The sequence below is a fragment of the Rana temporaria genome, chromosome 6 (assembly GCF_905171775.1).
Source record: "Rana temporaria chromosome 6, aRanTem1.1, whole genome shotgun sequence".
Lineage (NCBI taxonomy): Eukaryota > Metazoa > Chordata > Amphibia > Anura > Ranidae > Rana > Rana temporaria.
This window is the reverse complement of record NC_053494.1, coordinates 91598645-91616615: the sequence shown is the minus strand read 5'-3', so window position 1 is coordinate 91616615 and position 17971 is coordinate 91598645. Positions and strand designations below refer to the sequence as shown.

Here is a 17971-nt window from a genome sequence, read left to right as displayed (position 1 = left end):
GGGGCGGGAATCATTTAAATTAGGCGCGTTCCCGCGCCGATCGTAGAGCGCATTCTCCGTCGGAAAGCATTGAGGCAAATGACGTCGCAAGTGAACGTTGCTTCAAAGTGAACGTGAATGGCGTCCAGCGCCATTCACGATTCACTTAAGCAAACTACGTAAAGTTCAAATTTCGCGACGCGGGAACGACGGGTATACGTAACATTGGCTGTCCTTGCCAATAGCAGGGGCAGCCTTACGCGAAAACCGCCGTACGCAAACAACGTAAACTGCGTACGCAGGGCTCGCGTAACGTTGTGAATCGGCGTTAGTATGCAATTTGCATACTATATGCTGAGCACAACGGGAACGCCACCTAGCGGCCATCGCAAGAATGCAGCCTAAGATATGTGGGCATAAGAGCCTTATGCCACGCATATCTTAGGCTGCAGTCGTCGTAACGAGGTTCCTGAATCAGGAGCATTTGTTACGCCGGCGCAAGTAAGCAATTGCGCTACGTAACTATGGTTACGCAGGCGCAATTGCTCTCTGAATCCGGGCCAGTATATTTTTGCTAAACACACTGAGCTAGATTTACATAGCTCAGCGTATAGTTTGGCCGGCGTAGCACATCTCATAGTGTAGTGTAACTAGGCAGGCGTAAGCCCGCCTAATTCAAATGTGGAAGGTAGTGGGCGTGTTGTATACAAATTAGCCGTGACCCCATGTAAATTTTTTCACTAACGATCCGCGCATGCACGCGATCACGTCGCATATACTCCCTAAGATACGTCGGCTCAATGCTTTCGACGTGAACGTAACCTACGCACAGCCCCATTCACGTACCACTTACGTAAACAACATAAAATTTGACGGCTGTTCCGACGTCCATACTTTAACATTGGCTGCGCCTCATATAGCAGGGGTAACGTTACGCCGGACATAAGCCTTACGTAAACAGCGTAGCGGGCGCAAGTACATTCGTGAATCGGCGTATCTAAGTCATTAACATATTCTACGCATAAATCTACGGAAGCGCCCCTAGCGGCCAGTGTAAATATGCACCCTAGATACGACGGCGTACTAACACTTACGTCGGTCGAAGGAAGCTAGAATTCAGGCGTATCTAGCTACCAGAATGGCACGCATAGATACGACTGCGCATCTTTCTACTTACGCGGCGTATCTATAGATACGCCAACATAAGAGCTACGTGAATCTAGCTCACTGATTCTAATACACTTGTATACACTTGTTTGAATACTCGTTATAATATTTATAGTTTAAATTAAAACTTCAATTGTTGTTAATCAGTGTAGCTAAGCATGTCTTGTTTTTTTCAGAAGCCATTTCTTCCAAAGTTGGCTTTCCTTTTAATGAGTTGCTGTATTTTACTGGCTATGTAAATGATGAAAAAATTGCCACTTTGGAAATAAAGATGATGTATCTACAGGGAAACTGTTGATTTAATGCACCTTTAATCTTCATAAATAAGTAAGAAAACAGAAGGTTATGCAAAGCTGTCAAGATAGGACTGATAAATGGCAAATTCACCTGTTCCTCAATTGCTGGTGAAGACACATGCTGCAAGGCTTAACCACATTGTATATCATATCTGCCAACTCATTTCTGTGATTAAATATTCCGTCAGCAGGAGCTGTAAGGTGGTAAAGCTTAACAAGATTCATAAGATGTGCCACTTGAATACACATAACTCACTTCCATGGATGGAGAGCACCCCGCATGCAAAAGAAAATTAGAATTGTGTTAAATTACTTCAGAAGACAAGATCAAAAGATATAGGAAGGAAATATCCCCTAATGCAATGAAAATTTAAGATATGGTTATATCTTGACAACTTGAAGAAACACAATGTAAATCCGCTTTAAAACCTTTTAGGTTAATATTTAAGCAAGCATGTTTGTATATAAAGGCTGTTGCACTTTTCTTACTTATTTAAAGCGGAGGTTCACCCAAATAACATTTATATAAGACCAAATTCTTTATAATACCAGCATGTACAGTCGGCACTTTTTTTTTTTTTTAGACTGTACATACCTTATAATCTATATTTGCAATCCGGGTACTTTTCCCGCAGGAGTAGGCGTTTCCAAGCTGAGCCACAATGTAATCTGGGCGTTCGCCCAGATGATTGATGTCTATCAGAAAATGTTCCCCCCGGCGGAAAAGGCCCCGCCCCCCGTATTGCGTAGGCGCGTCATGGAGTTTCCGAAAGGAGCCGAACAGGTGAAGCTGCGTGTCGGCTCTATACGGCCCCTGCGCAGTCAGCTCTACACAGCTCCTAGTTGGTGCACAGGCACCGTGTAGAGCCGACTCGCCCCTTTAAATGTTCAGCTCCTTTCGCAAACTCCGTGACGCGCCTACACAATACGGGGGGCGGGGCCTTATCCGCCGAGGGGAACATTTTCTGATAGACATCAATCATCTGGGCAAACGCCCAGATTACATTGCGGCTCAGCTTGGAAACGCCTACTCCCGCAGGAGAAGTACCCGAAAGCCGGATTGCAAATATAGATTATAAGGTATGTACAGCCTAAAAAAAAAAAAAGTGCTGACTGTACATGCTGGTAGTATAAAGAATTTGGTCTTATATAAATGTTATTTGGGTGAACCTCTGCTTTAAGTGCAGCTTTCAAGCAAATGCTGAACACTTGGCAAACAGAATTTTCAAGCCAGTAGCTGAGGATAAATCCTGTCTGTATAAAACTGGTCAGAATTAGTGATGAAAAAAGCCATTTAAAATCATTTCCACCTATGAATTTCCCGATTTGACTCTATGATCCAGTTTGGGTTGAGGAAATACATTGCAAAGTTTTCCCACTAAGACTTTTTAAGGCAAAATCTGAAACCGTGTTCCTCTTTTTAGAAACTCATGGCCTTGATTTTATACTGACACATTTTAAAGATAAGGATATGAAAGGGGAAGTACAGTGTGTTTCCATGTAAACATTGCAGAGGGAGCAGCAAGAACAAGTAGAATTGTAAGCTGTATAACAATAAAGATAATGATGTCAATTTATAAAAAAATATATTAGGAGCCTATGATGAGCTAACATCGTGGTGGTAGCTAGGGCAAAATCACTGGTGGTTCAAACGGAATGTGCTAATGTTCCTTTTTAAAACGCTTGAACATTTCTCTATTTTCAGCTTCTGATGCTGGTCATCAGACTAAATACATGTAGTAACATAGAAGGGCTTCAAGGGAAATTTCAATATAAATTCTTTGAAGCAAAAGCTAATGTTGTTATTTTAATTGGTGGTTTCTGTTTGTATATGTTTGGCTGGAGCTCAGCTTTAACTTGACACTAAACTTTGCTTTAAGATAATATTAATACTTTTTGTTTATTTATAAAATTACTTTACAAGGTATACATGCAGGTAACATAGATTATAAAGGCCACATAGCATAAGCATAACATACATATGTTTAATATAACAGTCAAAAGAACAACAACATCAAATGTTAGAAAAATACGTACAAGGTTCCAATTTCTCTCTAAGATCAGAATCAAGTTAATGGTGAGATCAAGGTAAATCTTCCCACATGTTAGCAAACAGTTTTTTTTGGATTCATATATGTCTATGTTCTTTAACCCTTTAGCTTGTATCTGGCCAGCTTATATAAGAAGTGAATTCCTGACTTTTCCTATCCCAAAAAAAGCTACAATCAGTGGCTGACAAGCTGCTGATCATATCCAGTCATTCAAATATTGACCACCCCCTTCTCTGAAGTTCTCCGGCTCCACTGCTATAACTTTCATCACTGTTCCTCCAACTGCCTGTGTCCCGCTAGTCACTTCTGCTCTCCAACACCACTCCATGTCCTAGACCCTCTGTTGGCTCTCCTTGTCTGTGCCAGTTCTAGCCTTCCCTGCCTGTCAGCAGCTGTGGAGACGGGGGGGGGGGTCAGAGTGTCAGGATAGGGAGTGAATGGACACAGGAAATACTCTGTATAGAGCACCCTCTGTTATTTTATAATGGATGACATAGTAAACATTAGTGATGTGTTTACTATGCCTTCCTGTTTGTGAATAAACAGAGCGCTCTGTACAAAACATTTCTTTATTAATTACAATGTAGGGCTGCAGGGCAGAATGTGACTGATGGCTCTCTATCTTGAATTAATTTTTCTGTAAGCATCACAAGGTTATTTATACCCCCTGATTTGACACAATTGTAAATGAGGCCTTATATTTAAATACATTGTGATAATACATGTTCAGTGTGTTTACACCAGCGCGCATACACACAAAACGTGCATGCTGATGTCTTCACAGCCCTGATCCCAGTAAGTACTGAGCTGTGGCAGGACAGTCACTGCTGTTGACAAGCATGTAACATGCAGGAGGTGATTAGGGCACACCCTAATCACCTCCTGCATGTTACATGCTTGTCAACAGCAGTGACTGTCCTGCCACAGCTCAGTACTAACTGGGATCAGGGCTGTGAAGACAACAGAGATTCTGAAAACAAGAGGAGGTTGTGCCTGAGAGGATTGACATTAACACGCCAGTCCTCTTACAGGCTGTGGTAAGCCTGCATCCCAGATGGGAATATTATCACAACTTTGGTGAATCTTTAAATAGGTCACAGGGTGCACTTACGCCTTGTTTCTTGATCACCTAGCACACCACCTCCGTTTTTACATTTAAGTTCCTATCTGGGGCTACACACTTTTTTAGCGCTGTTTTATCATTGAACCACGGTTCCATATTTATTTTGATACTTTGTTTTAATAAATGGACTTACATTAATCGTGGTTTTCAAGATGCAGTATATGCCATCTTAAACAAATAAGGGATGATTAAAGGAGAACAAAAATAAACATTTACTCTACGAGCTCTCCATAAAGTATATGAGCATATATATTTGATCAAGTCGAAAAATCTTATTGAATTCCAGCGGTGTCAAACATTTGGGACAAGATTGACCATTGGAACTTAAATATTTTGAGATTCTGGGAATTATGCTCAATGACCCACTCATAGTTATAATAGGTATTGACTCGATATATAACTTCAAAGATGTGGGTGCTGAGATTACCCTCCTTTTTATTAGTAATGACTATCAAGATGTAAATAATATATGTGATACAATGGTACTGAAATGAACAGGGTAATTGTCTATAGATATGCTTAGTAGTGCTAAATGTGGGGAGGGTTTATATATAATTCCAGTCACGCTAGAGATTAATGAAAATACAGCATTCCAAAAACTCCTCACACTTTTACATTCCCAGAGAATATGGCGGAGGTTGCCTATCACTCCACATTGCTGGCAGCAAAGTGGTGACTGATCAGAATATATTTTTGTTTTTATGGGGTTAACACGCCACATGCAGGGATACATTACATCTGGCATTGACTGTGCATTGAAGGAATTGACGCTTGTGTCGCCAGCACGCCATATTTACTTTGAATGTTCATTTTCAATTTTTCTTTATACCTATTGGATTACAAATTGTTAACTTACACCAACTAATGCTAGCGAAGACTTCAGTTAACCGGAAGGAACGATTATAGGACTCAGTCTGACTAAGCTATCAAAATCTAAACCAGCAGCTCCTTCGGGGGTAGTGCTACATTGAAATTCTCTACCTAGATCTTTCTAAAAAAAATACTATTTTAAAAGACAGAGGGGTTTATTTACTAAAGCTGGAGAGTGCAAAATCAGGCTCACTTCTGCATAGAAACCAAACAATTTCCAGGTTTTATTGCTAAAGCTTAATTGAACAAGCTGAAGTTAGAAGCTGATTGGCTACCATGCACAGCTGCACCAGAGTCTGAGTGCACCAGCTTTAGTAAATCTACACCCAAGGACCTAACATATAGGTGACACGACTAGGTTCGAATCAAACTGTGGTAGGTATACAACGTATCTGATACAAATCGGTAGTAGGGTAAAATAAATTGTTTGAAAAGGATGAAGTGAATCCAATATGAATCAGTTGCAGAGTGTATGCTACCCCTTACTCTAAAACAGAACCCATACCAACCACCCAACCCCCTAGGCTAATCAAGTGCAGAGAAGGCAGCAGGTGGGACTAATTAAAAATGTAAAAAACGGGGGGGGTGTTGGGGCACTTTCTAGTTTCAACCAATAATAAATTAAGATGCGTAAGATCCAGTGGACATAAGACAGTAAAACGATACTGTAAATATAAGGCCGCGTACACACGATCGGTTAAACCGATGAGAACGATCTGATGGACCGTTTTCATCGGTCCAAACTGATCGTGTGTGGGCCCCATCAGTTATTTATCCATTGGTTAAAAAAAAGCAATCTTGTTTTAAATTTAACCGATGGATACCTAACCAATAGAAAAAAACGATCATTTGTAGGCACGTCCATCGGTTAAAAATCCATGCATGCTCAGGATCAAGTCGACGCATGCTTGGAAGCATTGAACTTTGTTTTTTTCAGCACGTCGTTGTGTTTTACGTCACCGCGTTCTGACACGATTGGTTTTATAACCGATGGTGTGTAGGCGCGACTGACCATTAGTCAGCTTCATCGGTTAACCGATGAAACCGGTCCATCAGACCGTTTTCATCGGATGGACGATCGTATGTACAGGGCTTTAGTGCAAATAATTCAAATAAATTAATAAATGATGTGAAAAAACGATTTTGGTAAAAATGTGCATCAAATATCATAATCAAGTGCAAATTATTAAAGATTTAACAATAATTCACATTAACCATAAAAATCTTCATGCAATAATGTGTGAGTGAATTAATCAAAAAGTGCTCCTCGAAAAAAATATAATAATTAGGTCCAATCTCATGCAAAAAGTAGATGACAATGATCATTAAATTCCTGAAGTGTATAGTGACAAAGAAATCCACCGCAAACTGACAGGTGCTCCACTCCAAGTGACCCCGTTCTCATAAGCCTCTCACATCAGCTGGCTAATGTTTTAAGCCTCCCAAAAAATATGGCAGCAGCTTACGTTAACCAGATAAACCACGGATCGATCACTTACAACCTCCAAACTGGCAATGTCTAAATAGCTCTCAATGAGGATACATGGCCCCCAGTGGAAAATGCAAAGACAAAAATAGGCTCCATAGTGCAGTATCATTAAACAAAAATTATTTATTCAGCAAATTATGCACTCACATTTAAGTTGAAAACGAACAGCATAAGAACAATCAGACTCCTCCGCTCTCAACCGCGAGCGGGGATGACGTCACCAACAGCTCTACTCCCTCCCTTATGTGTTACGTGGCTGGTCACGCCACTTAATCATAGGTTATGGAGCCGTAGGTGTAGAAGGTGACTTATAGCTGCCGCGCCGTCATGTCAACATGTCAGCGGGCACAGTAATAACTCTGACATCTGACAATATCAAAAACACGGCGATTGAACCATCGCCATCCGGGCAGGAATTTTAATTAAAAAACAATAATAATTAAAAATTAGAAACAAAACAATAATTAACAATAATTTATAATTTTGTCCAAGCACTTGTAAAAACACTCATAGGTAAGGCACCTAATCCCAAAGAGAAAATTAGATAAGACAATGGGAGGGAAAGGGGATATTTGCGGTGCATGGGATATGGCAGTTATGATGAGAAAGAGAATATTTTTATGAAAATACAAAATATTTGTATTAAATATATATAAATATCAATCGATGTAATGGTAGTAGTGGTCATTAAAATACATGGTTCTGCTTTACTGCACATGGAGATCACATATTCCCAACATGTTTCGCAGTACTTGCTTCTTCAGGGGAAAGCAAAATCCAAGCAGATAAACTTTATAGCTGAACAAAACAGAATACATAGGATTAGCTATGCAATATACATAATAATTAACAATAGTTCGGCCATCAAGTGGGACTAATTAACACCTCAATCAGTCACAGAACCCCAAACAAACAATACATGCTCATATCCAAATGGATGAGACGGCAACCCCATAGACTGTGAATCTTATGAGCAACAAAGCCTGTAACAAGTGAAATCGGACAAGGACTAACAGTGGCTCGGAGGCTTGGATCTACAAATGAAATGTATGTTTGTGGCTGGGATGACAAGCAAGGCTGAGGGAACATGCAAATCTACTACACCTGTGCCGAATGATGTCAGGACACGACTGACAACAACTCAGAGGCAGCTAAGAATAAAAGGGATGCAGGATAGGAAACAACAAATCGCAACATTGTGTATGAACGAAGGTTCGAACCCTACCTGCAACAGCAAACGAGAACCGCAGAAGAAGACCATGAACAGAGAAGCTGCAAGACATGTGTAATGGAACGAACAGATTCACAAACACGAGGTGAGTCTGGAGGAGTCAGCCCAGTGACATGTGGTATCGTGCACTGGAACTGACAAAGAGGAAGGGGAAGTGGTCAGATTAAATACCCTCCGGGCTCCTCCCATAAATTCAGGCCACCATACTGGCATTCTAATATATATATATATATATATATATATATATATATATATATATATATATATATATAATCAAAAACACTGCCACTAACTAACCTGCCTTCCTAATCTAGCTCAATCTATCTCCGTCCACACACTATACACAGCCTCTATGTAAGCAGCCTTATATAGTGTGGGGCGTGAACTTATTTTTCCTGAGCCATTATTGGCCAAAGCACGCTGTGATTGACCAAAGCATGCAGGTGAGGTGCATGCTTTTGCCAATCATCATACAGAAATGCACTGTGACCTTCCAGTGCATATGGGGCATTCTGCAGTGCTCAGAATTCTTGTGGATGCCCCATAATGTTCATTGTTCAACGAACTGGTGAACACCGTATGTTCGAGTCAAACTTACGTTCGGCTTGGACATCGAGCTCATTCCTAGTGGAATGCAGTAGCTATTGAAATAAGACTGTGGTACAAGTGTGAGAGTAGTCTAGCCAGGGAGCTTGGTTCTTTTAGAATTTTGGTACATTTAGATTTGCTTTTGCGGACATAAGCTCAAACTGTAGGTGTTGATTGAGAACCTGGTGAATTTATTGAAAAGAAGGCAGGGAGCTGTTTTTCCAGTTTCCCGCTATAGAGAGTCTGGATGCTATGAGGATGTGTGTGAGAATAGTGTGGTATTGTATAGGTCAGGCTTCTAAGCCCAAACCCTACAGAGCTAGCGATACTGGTAAAGAGGAAAAAAAAAATTCCAGAAGGAAGATAGCAACGGGCAAGTCCATCAGATGTCCAGTGATAATCTAATAGAGCCAGCAGGCAGGAGAGTGAGAAGGAGATAACTGGGCTCGTTTTGTGGTTTGTGGCACGATCGATGTAGAAGCTTCTGTGCCATTTCCCATTGATAGGCACCTAGATAATTTCAGGGTAGAGCGGATTGCTTGATGTCAATAAATCCACAGAAACCTTTAGGGTTCATTCCCATTTTTCCAATAATGGTAGCTTCATGGGGGTCTGCATGGAGTTAAGCAATTTGTAGAAGAATGATGTTCCCTTAGTAGGAGATGTGAATAATATCAGACCAGAAGATACATATGGTGGTGATATCGGCTGTAGACCAGGAAGATCTGTGCAAAGAATTTGAGGATGAGGAAAGGCTGCCAAGGCTATTTTAGATAAGCCTTTGCTTTGTTGGCATATCAATCCACATACTTTGATTGTTGCATTTGTTGTGCTGAGGAAGGAGGGGATCAGGTGATGTTCCATCCAGACAGCCTGAGTAGGGACTTAGCAGGGTGTCTGAAGGAGGCTTCTTCTATTTTTACCTGAGTAGGACAGGAGGTAGATGACCACCAGTGTTTGGCTTGGTTTATAAGGATGACTTTGTAGTAGTTTATGAGGCTCATTCCTGCTTTTGACATTGCAGTGCACATGGTGAAATGTTTTATTCTGGGGTGTTTGCTGTTCCATATAAAGGTGTTAGGAATGTGTTGAAGTGTGTCAAGTTGCAAAGATAATATTGGAAACCCGTAGAGTTCAGAACAAGTACAGCACAGTTAGTGCTATCTTGCCAGCCCAAGAAGCTCAGGTAGAGCGCAAAGAAGTGCAAAGGTCTTGCAACTTTTTGAGTAGGGCTTCATAATTTATACGGAGAGTATTACTGAAGGGAACGGCTAATTGTAAATGTAAGTAAGTAAGCATTGAGCATGGGGCCCATGGGAAAGGAGACGAGCGTGTAAGGTTGATTTTTGTAATTTGATTGAGGCAAGACTTAGAGCAATTATCTTTATATAGAGAAAGGTGGCCAAAGTGCATCAAAAGATCATAGAGTGCTGGAAGGGACTGGAGGGGGTTTGTCATAACCACAATGACATTGTCAGCGTACAACCCTAGCGTATAGGTGATACTTCCAACATGTAAACCCAATATTAGTCGATAAAGTCTTATGACCGCCGCAAGGGGTTCCATCACCAGGTTGAATATTAATGGGGAGAGGGGACATCCCTGTCTTATGCTATTGGTAATTGAAAAAGAGTCGGAGGTCAGGTCTGAAGTCCAGTCTTTAGCCGATAGGTGGGAATATAGGGAAAGCACAGCTGTGTAAATATTGCCTGCAAATCCAAAGTTTTGGAGGACTGATTTGAGGTAGGACCAGTGAACTCTGTCAAACACCTTCTCTGTATCCAAAGAGAGGAGCAGAGAAGGTGTTTTGTGGAATTCAACCCATTGTATGAGGTTATTGAACCTCCTAGTGCCATCAAAGGTTTGCTGTCTTGGAATGAAGCCCACTTGATCTGAGTGTACTAGTGTCGGAATATGTGAGGAGATACAAGAGGCTAATATTTTTTCATATATTATAAGGTCCAAGTTTAGAAGTGTAACAGGCGCTCCACGCGCCTGTTACTTCTATTAAGTGACAGGCGCCTGTTACTTCTATTAAGTGACAGGCGCCTGTCAGCGCCATATTTCATTCCAGAATTCTGGAACGCATACGGTGCTCGCGCCATGACGTCATCGCCCGGCGCCGCTCTGTGTTCCAGTGTGGAACGCGGAAGAGCGCCGTGCACTACGGCGCTCCTTTCAAATCAGTACTAATGCCTACAGCTGTTCACTGCCTATAAAGGCATTCAGGAAACAGATGAACGGAGGTTCTATTATTGTCAGCCGTAGCTCGGCCTACGCTACAGTGTTGGATGCCATTATTCCCCATGCCGGAACACCGCTCCAGCCTCAACTACCTCTTTAATACAATCCACACTAACTGCAACTTGGAGCCATTGCTAGGGACAAACTTTCAGACTTCCCTACTGAACATCCTTCACCACAGGATCCCTAGTACCTATACTGATGCCTGCAAAACAGATAAGTTTCCTTTCTGTTACTTGTAGTGCTATAAAAAACCTGCTACTTATATACCAGCTATACAATTGCTATTGCTTATCATGTCTTCTGCTGTTCAACATATCTAGGATGTACTGTTGTGTTATAGGACTGTCTGCTAAGGAATATGTTAAAGGAACATCTACACTCAAATACCCTGAGCTATTCACCTCTCATATATAACTACTGGTTGTTGCTACAGCTATTAGTTACTACATGTACTCTCAAAGTACCTGAGCTATATTCACCTCTCATATATAACTATTCGTTATTACTACAGCTTTTAGTTACTACATGTACTCTCAAAGTACCTGAGCTATTATCACTTCTCATATATAACTACTGCTTGTTACTACAGCTCCTAATTATCATATGTACTCTCAAAGTACCTGAGCTATATTCCCTCTCCTACGTTACTATTAGTATCCAGTATATACTCGTGTATTACTACGTGTACTCTCAAAGTACCTGAGCTATATTGCCTCTCATATGCAACTATTACTTGTTACTACAACCAATATTTACTACTGTTTGAACATGTTCGCTCTAACTTTTCTATGCTAGGGGTTGATGCTATTTCATAGCATCTCCCCTAGTGGCCTAATGCATCCCTATATGCTCAAAGTGATATCATGTAAAGAACCCCCAAACTCCTGTTGCGAGGAGTGATGCCTGGGGTCCCTTACTGATAATCACTTACATATAGAGGTGTATTGGAATATTGATCTTGAACTATAATTTTAAATCGCTAAGCTCTGGTCACATGTCGTAATGCGTCTATGCTTATTAGCTCAACGCCTTTCTTTATGTGACACAGAGATGATGTATAGATCCCCCTAACTCCTGTTGCGAGGAGTGACGCCTGGGGCCCAATACTGAGTTGTCGCATAGAGAATCGCATTGAAATCCTTGCTAACCACAGTTGTGCTTCACTCAGTTCACCAGTGCTGTTACAAGGAGTGATATGGGCCAGTAATTAGCTGGATCATCATGAGGCTTGCCAGGTTTTGGGATGGTTGATTTGGAATGTCACCTGTACTCGTGATGTTGTTAAAGTATTTGCATAGGTGTGGGGTTGGGATGTGTGCGTATGTATGTATTAAAGTATTTATTTCAGTAGCCGTCTGGTCAAGGCAAATCGCTTTTAGAATTTCTGCCTCGGAGAATGGGACATTGAGTTCTGCTAGTTAGGAGTGAGGGAGGGCAGATGAAGTGAGTCGAGGAATTGTGAGATTTAAAGGGTCACTAAAGGAATTTTTTTTTTTTTTAGCTAAATAGCTTCCTTTACCTTACTGCAGTCCTGGTTTCATGTCCTCATTGTTCGTTTTTGCTCTGATGTTGCCATCAATGCCCTGTATTGGCTCTGAGTCTCTGTACATCACACAAGCAGGAAACAGCATGCAAAAAACGAAACTGAAACTGTAGGTACATTATATGATTGATTTTTATCTATTTTTAATCATTTTTAAAAGGAATCAGTTAACTATTATGTCTCTATACCCTGTAAACAGTCTTTTAAGCAAAAACATTGTTTTCCTTTACAACTCCTTTAAGCAGGGTACAGAGAAGTGTAAAATTCCCTGAAATAGTTGTCTATGTCTGTGGGATTACTAACCCTTGACCTTGGGATGTGTGCATATATGGAACTTTAGACGCTGCTGCCTTTCGTTTCACTTGTTTAGCTAGGAGAGTGTTCCCATACATGTACTAGTTTACTTGCAGTCGTTTGATATGGTAATCAAATGATGCATGTAAGAAAGTGCATAGTTCCTCTCTAAGTTTACACAGAATGGTAGTGTCTGTTTCATTAGGAGATATTTTATGTGGGCGGCTAAAGCCCCCCTGCCCCAAAGCACCCACCCATGCATGTTGAGGGCATGTGGCCTGGTATAGTTCAGGAGGGGGCACACACTCGTCCTTGCCTTCCTGATCTGCCAGGCTGCATGCCCGGATAAGGGTCTGGTAAGGATTTTAGGGGCCTACACCAATTGTTTATAAAAAAAATTGCATAGTGTTGCCCTCCAAATCCATACCAGACCTGAAGGGTGCTAACTGGTACCCAGGCTTGGTGCAGGAGCATAGTCTCAATAGCGTGGTTAAGGAAAATAGAAGGAAGCTTGATTGTTTATAATGAAAAACAAAAACAGTTAATGTCAAACAGCAAAAGCAACATATAAGAAACATGTGAGTCATCTAACTGGGCAGCAAATGCTGTACTTAACAGTTGGGGGTAACTTACCCAAGCAAGCAGTCATCTCAAACCAGAGTGTAAAAGGTACTATCAATGAGGCACCAACACAGAATATATCTGATATATAGATTCAGAATCAATCTGTTCAACCAGCTACTGTTTTTCAGATTGGAGAAATTTGTCCTGGGGGATACATGGATGATTGTTTTCTGGAGAAAGCAGGAGACCCCATTTCTTTGCCAATCTGAAATATTCCTCTATGGAGCACTATGCTTTTGCATATATAGGGCCGGATTTAGAAAGAAATGCCTATCTTTAGGCGGGTGTAGCGTATCTCAGATACACTACGCCACCGTAACTTTGAGCGGCAGGTCCCGTATTCACCAAGAACTTGCGCTCTAAGTTACGGCGGCGTAGTGAGTTAGGTAAGTCCACCTAATTCAAACTAGGCTGGTAGTGGGCGTGTTGTATGTTAATGACTCGTGACCCCATGTAAATCACGCACTTAACAAACAGCGCATGCGCGCGCATGCTCAGTATCACGTCGAATTGTCTCTGTAAATTACGCCCGCTCAATGCTTAGTCGACGTGAATGTAACCTACGCACAGCCCCATTAATGGACGACTTACGCAAACGATGTAAAACGTGTAAAATTCTACTCTGTTCCGACGTCCATACTTAAAGCGGAGGTTCACCCAAAAACACAACTATGTACCATCCAAACGAGCATACTAGCGTCAGCTACAGTATGCCTTTTTTTTTTTGCGCTGTACTTACGGTTTAATCCGTAACTTTCGTTTCAGACTCCCGCGGGGAAAGGCGTTCCTATGAAGAGGGGAACATGATTGACGGTCGGCTATGGCGCGTCACACGTTCCGAAAATAGCCGGAGTAGGACTCGGCTCTTCACGGCGCTATACGGCGCCTGCACACAGACTAGGAGCTGACTGCGTAGGCGCCGTATATGTCTGCGTTCTATTTCGGCTTTTTTTCGGAACGTGTGACGCGCCATAGCCGGCCGTCAATCATGTTCCCCTCTTCATAGGAACGCCTATTTCCCCGCCGGAGTCTGAAACGAAAGTTACGTATTAAACCGTAAGTACAGCGCAAAAAAAAAAGGCATACTGTAGCTGACGCTAATATGCTCGTTTGGATGATAGATAAAGAAAAAAAAAACGCTTTAACATTGGCTGCACCTCATATAGCAGGGGTAACTTTACGCCGGTCAGACGCCTTACGTAAACGACGTATATTGATACGCCGGGCGCAACTACGTTTGTGAATCGGCGTATCTTACTCATTTGCATATTTTTTAATGGGAACGCCAAATGCGTCCAGCGTAACTATGCGACCACAATACGCCGGCGTAGGCAAGTTACGTTGGTCGGCTGAAGCCATGTTTTCAGGCGTATCTAGCTTTGTGAATCGGCGTAAAGATGCGACGGCACACATTTTAAATTACGGCGGCGTATCTGGAGATACGCCACCGTATCTCCTTTCTGAATCCGGCCCATAGTGTTTACTGCTATTTTTTAATCTATTATATGCTTTAATCTGGATGATTTGTACCTTTCCTATTGGCTGGTTTTGGGCTCTCATGTTGTACCCTTATGGGGGTCTTTTTGCCCTGCCTTGCTGCGTTGTCTGTCCATGCCCCAACCCTTGCTCCCTGTGGGTCTTCACACACATTAAAAGGATCATTATACTGTGAATGCATAGTTGTGTTATAAGTTCTTTATTACACTTAACAATAATTGTAATATTTGTTATACCAGTGTTTCTCAACTCCAGTCCTAAAGGTGCCCTAGTTTTCAGGGTTCCCATTATTTTGCACAAGTGATTTGATCAGTTTCACTGCCTTAGTAATTAAGACAGCTGCTTAATTTGAGGGAAATCCTGAAAACATGACCTGTCGGGGCGCCTTGAGGACTGGAGTTGAGAAACACTGTGTTATACAGTATATGTAGGTCAAGTTTTATGGTTTATTTGAGGATGTTAAGTGTCAACTTAAGATTTGGGTTAAGGTTAGGAATCCAGGCATTGTTTTTCCCCCACAAACCCATTGCTGAACACTACCAGCATCAGATTCAAGTTTCAAAAACTGAATGTGCCACCACCTTACAATATACAGTAATGCCGCGTACACATGATCGGACATTCCGACATCACAACCGTGTTTTTTTTTTTTCGACGGATTGTTGGCTCAAACTTGTCTTGCATACACACGGTCACACAAATGTTGTCGGAAATTCCGAGCGTCAAGAACGTGGTCACGTACGACGAGCCAAGAAAAATTAAGTTCAATGATTCCGAGCATGTGTTGAATTGATTCCGAGCATGCGTAGGATTTTTGTGTGTCGGAATTAGCTACAGACAATCGTAATTTCCGACAAGAACTGTTGTTGTCGGAAAAATTGAGAACCAGCTCTCAAACATTTGTTGTCGGAAATTCCGATAGCAAATGTTCGATGGAGCATACACACGGTCAGATTTTCCGACAACAAACTTTTGTTGTTGGAAATTCCGACCGTGTGTATGTGGCATAAGTGTAGTCTTCAAAGCATATCATATGGACGAATACAATCATTAATTTTTAAATATATCTTTGCAACCTGAATCTAACCATATTTAAATAACTGAATGCATGCAAATAGAGATATATGAATCTATTAATGTGTCTGGCAAAAGAAAGATGTTAGTTGTAACTGAAGGTGCAGAGAGAAAAGTAAACCCACAATTATGAGAACAGAAGATCATGCAACTATGGATCTCTAGGTATAACAAAGCAGCTGAAATACTGTGGGTTAAGTTTTTCATTTGTTATGCAGCTAATTATATTGCACAAACCCTTGGCAGCAGTCAGTACTATAATAGATGGTATTCGGCACGTTTTGTGAAAATATTATTCTGCTTTTGATATGATTCATTGGAACACTGGTCATACAGATTAATTTTTGTAATTGCTTTTGTTTGCAGCATATTAGAAATGCGATGACTTATTAGTTGTACCTTTTTATTATTTTGAGAATATATTTAATATTTTTGTTAATAGATCTGTTACAAGACAGAACATGTGATGTGTAATATTTCACTAAAATACAGTACTTTGCATAAATATTCACAATCTTTAGACCTTTACACATTTTGTAGCTCTACAGCCTAGGATTAAAATGAATTTAAATGTAATTTGTTGCTTCTAGTTTGTTCCAAAAATGTTCACTTTTTGAAGTGGATTAAAAATTACACATTTTTTAAATGTATTTAGCAAAAAAAAAAAAAAAAAATATCCTGAACTGTCTTAAGATAACTTTCTAAAGAAGCACACAAACAATATATTCCAAACAGGACTGGGTAATAAAAAAATAATAATTATTAACTCTGAATATCCCACACAGCACCATTAAAATCATGTCTCCAATTGAGTAAAGACTATAGCACAATGCAACAGCAACTCTGCCTAGAATGTCATCCACCAAAAAGATCAATTACGTAAACAAGGCATTTGTCAGAGAAGCAACGAGGGGGAAAATGGTAACTCTAAAGGGGTTGCATAGATATCCAGGTGAGATGCTCAAAACTATCCACTGGATGACAATTAGCTTGACACTCTACAAAGCTGACCATTATAGAGGAGTAATGACATGAAAACCTTTGCTGAAAAAATATATAAATGTAATTTACAATATAATAAAATTAGAAGGTGAGAAAAAGTTCTCTGGTATAATGAGGCTAAGCACAAGACACTACAGATTCATAAAAGAGATACGACGGCGTATCTCCTGATACGCCGTCGTATCTCTGCGATACGACTGTCGTATCTATGTGCCTGATTCATAGAATCAGGTTACGCATAGATCTCCCTAAGATCCGACAGATGTAAGTGACTTACACCGTCGGATCTTGGGCTGCAATTCTAGGCCGGCCGCTAGGTGACGATTCCATTGCGGTCGGCGTAGAATATGCAAATGACTAGTTACGCCGATTCACGAACGTACGCTTTGCCCGTCGCTGTAAATTTATGTTGTTTCCGTAGAGATACGCAGCGTAAAGATAAACCTGCCCTCTAGGTGGTCTAGCCAATGTTAAGTATGGCCGTCGTTCCCACGTCGACATTTGAAATTTCACGTCGTTTGCGTAAGTCGTCCGTGAATGGCGCTGGACGCCATTTACGTTAACGTCGAAACCAATGACGTCCTTGCGACGTCATTTAGCGCAATGCACGTCGGGAAATTTTAGGGACGGAGCATGCTCAGTACGTTCGGCGCGGGAATGCGCCTAATTTAAATGGTCCCCGCCCCATTTGAATTAGGTGGGCTTGCGCCGGGCGGATTTACGCTACGCCGCCGCAACTTTACAGGCAAGTGCTTTGTGAATCAAGCACTTGCCCGTAAAACTTGCGGCGGTGTAACGTAAATGTAATACGTTACGCCGCTGCAGAGTAAGCCGATTCTACCTGAATCTGGCCCTACATGTGTCAGAAAGCCAACACTGCTTATCATCCCAAAATC

General features: G+C 41.2%; 1 protein-coding gene across 5 annotated transcripts in view; it reads left to right on the top strand.

Annotated features, from left to right (window-relative positions):
* The window catches only part of RBFOX1 (RNA binding fox-1 homolog 1), a 1331074-nt gene that overhangs the window by 908090 nt on the left and 405013 nt on the right, over positions 1–17971 (top strand). The window lies entirely within an intron of this gene.